Here is a 3,454-nt window from a genome sequence, read left to right as displayed (position 1 = left end):
CTCTCTTGAGCTCCTTCTTTCCCCTTATCCCCTAGGTTCCTTGTATACCCCCCCACACACACACAATTTATTCTTATTTCAGAATTTACTATCAGTTAGTGACTCTCAACAGATTCTTTTGTCTTTGTCATAAACCTCTGAATCACTGAAAACACTGTTATGTCCAAACATCTGGGCTTCGGGTGCCAAGCTACATGCTTTGTATGACAGACTCGTGTCTAACATCCATGAAGCAAGGCAAGCTGACAGGCAAAGCCACCACTAGTATGACTAAGATCTTATGAAGACAACTCTGTCTGGAGTTGATACCAGCCAGCCCTCCATGACTGCCACAAAGAAGGACACAGTCGGCACGAGACGTTTTCCAGAGCAGTTATAAATTAGAATGCTTTCGAAGACAGGTCAGCCTGGAGTGATTTTCCAGTTGACTCGTCACATAGCCAGGGACGAGCTCCCACAGCACAGATGGAATGCGGGTGAGCACCCTGCCGTTTCCCTTGGGTTTCCACAATCGCTTGTTTATGGTGTGGAAAGTTGCCAGTGTGTGGTTGGATGGTTGAGTTGGCTGGAGGGAACCCCTCTATAGCAATAGTTGACCTGCAGTGGGGACTGGTTCCCACTACAGAGATGGGATAGTCACTCTGCAGAGCTTCTCATATTGTAGACGCTTCAACAGCTCCAGTATTCTCCTCCTCCGTGCCCTCCCCCTATCAATTTTCCAGCCAAATTGGCATGAATGTAAAACTAGGGCTTAGGTTCATTTCAGAGAAAATTGAAAAAATAAATGAAGCCTTTTATTTTGTGCCTTCAACATGTATTTATGAAGCTGTGAGACTTAGTCGTCATTTAACTTTCTTCTTTTTGCTACTCTTTCAATCCTCTTTTTTTCTTTTTTTTCTTTTTCTTTTGAGACAGGGTATCACTGTATAGCCCCTGCTGCTCTGGAATGTGCTATGTTGACCTGACTAGCCTCAAACATACAGAGAGATCTGCTTGCCTCTGCTTTCCAGATGCTGGGTTAAAGGCATGCACTACCACGCCCAGCCCCTTTCAATCCTTTAAGCCCCTACATAAAAGCCAGGTATGTGGCAAGTGTTTAGAACCCTAGTGGAGTGAGGGGGGCACTAGTGCAGAAAAAGGAGGGTCCTTGAAACTCATTGGTCAACAAATTGAGCTAAAATGATAGGTTCCAAGTTCAATGAGGGACCCTGTTTCAAAAAAGATGGAGTGCAACAGAGGAAGACACTCAGAGTCAGTGTTTGGACTCCAGGCTTGTACACACACAGGGAGTGCATCAACACCAGCGTGTGCGTGCACACACACCAGAAACACCTGTACCTGCACAAATATTATTAAAAAGCAACCTTAATTTCATGGTTTCTGCCAGTCACAACAGCTACCCAAAAGGTAATTTCTTTGTGTTCAATACTTATTCAAAGGATACATAGATGTATATACTTTTATTTATTTAAATTTTTGATGACTTTATTTTTATATTTTATATATTTTGAAAGATAACTGAATGTAACTTTCAGAAATGAGTAAAATTATAAGGACATAGATAAGGCTAAAATTACAAAGGACCCCAAACAATTGAAGTTTGTGGAACAAAGTACTGAGATTAGGGACTCTGTCCTGCACCCTGTTCCCACACTCAGACCCAGTTCCCAGGGCATTTCATCCTGGGGCTGCTACCAAAGTAGCAGTAGTCTATTGGTGTTTGAATTTTTTCAAAAATGTGTCTTTCATTTTTAGTTATGTGCCTATGTATGTATCTGTGTGTGGGTATGTGCACATGAGTGAAGGTGCCGGTGGAGGCCAGAAGAGGGTATTGGATCCCCTGGATCTAGAGTTGGTAGCAGTTGTGAGCCACCCAACATGGGTGCTAGGAACTGAACGCAGGTCTTCTTCAAGAGCAACAAGCACTGATAACCACAGAGTGATCTCTCCAGCTCCTAGCCCTACTTAAAAAAAAAATTATTCAGCTGGGGCTACAGGGAGACCCTGTCTCAAAAAGACCAAAAAAAAATTATTTTATTAATGTTTGTTTCTCATACAATTTCCCCATTCCAGGGCAAGTTCCTGAGGGCAAATACAATATCCCCTCCCCCTGCTTTAAAATTTACTGTCAGCAGCCGGCTGCAGCATTAGTTTCACAGCGGGTATTCAGTGAACACATTGATGGGCATTCAACACTTAGGCAATACCAACAGCCCTGTGCATGCTAGACACTGCAAAACTAGGTCGTGTATTTGGCCCAGACATCATGGTTCATCAGGACAGGATCTATGAATGAATAGTATAAGTTAACTAAACACACACACACACACACACACACACACACACACACACACACACACAAATTTAGCCTTTAGGAAAAATTGCGTCTGGTTTTGCAAAGATGCCAGATCTGAGAATGGCTGAAACCTAGGGATTTTCCATAGATTCCTCATGTGGCTTAAATAATTAGATGAAGACCCCCCAAGTGAGATTGCCTGTAGTTATACAGAAACAGGGCCAAGGTTAGCCATGCATGTAACGAGAAGCACCTAGTGCCAACAGCACGGAATTACACAAAGGAAGAAATCAAGTGACCACAGCCAGCACAGGGAGCAGAGAGAACCCTGTGTCTTTACGGCTGGGCCTGGAGAGAACACAGGCAGTGTGGTGAATATATTAATCCAGTTTTATAGAAAGGATCCAGTCTATATGGGAGGCATTTGGGGTATTTGTTTTAATAACATTCTAAGTGAAAGCTTTCTCCCTAGTGATAGAATTTCTTTCCATTTTTATGAAGTCTAAAATGAAAAATAAGTGAAAGCAAAAGAATCTAATTTCCTATAATAAAGTTTTGCTTTTAGTCACTTATAAATGCAAAATCATGGGGCCTTAGACACCAAAAGGCATATATTGACCATGGAAATGAAATAAGAAAAATAAAATAAAAACCTTAAAAACCCACTCATAAATATTGACCTTCCCCTTCTCTCTACCTCCAGCTCCTGCCTAAAACTTCACACCTGCATGCCCACACACACACACAACTCACACCCCAGAGGAGAAACAACAACACTGGCTTTCAGAGGCTGTGTGAGGCACACTGTAAGCGGACCTGTTCTCCAGATAGAACACATTTGTTCAATAAATTCATCACCTCTGGATGGAAGTCCATGGAATTCGACACAGTGCTGCCAACACCCCCAAACTTAGAAGTGGTCAGGGATCCCATGTGGTCTCCAGCACCCTGCTGGAGGCTGAGGGGCTTTAGGACCTCCCTGACTAGAGCCGATAAGAATTACACACGGGGTCTGTTATATAAACCTTACTTGGGGGAGATGAACAAAAGTTTATTCACTCCAGATAGGGGCCAAGATAGGCCACATAATAATTCCACCCATGTATGCTTGGTGAACCACTGAGTTTAATTAACGTTACTCACAAGAGCTTGGGTGAG

Source organism: Nannospalax galili, unplaced genomic scaffold, assembly GCF_000622305.1.
Source record: "Nannospalax galili isolate Female #2095 unplaced genomic scaffold, S.galili_v1.0 scaffold995, whole genome shotgun sequence".
NCBI classification, from domain to species: Eukaryota; Metazoa; Chordata; class Mammalia; order Rodentia; family Spalacidae; genus Nannospalax; species Nannospalax galili.
This window is presented reverse-complemented; position numbering follows the sequence as displayed.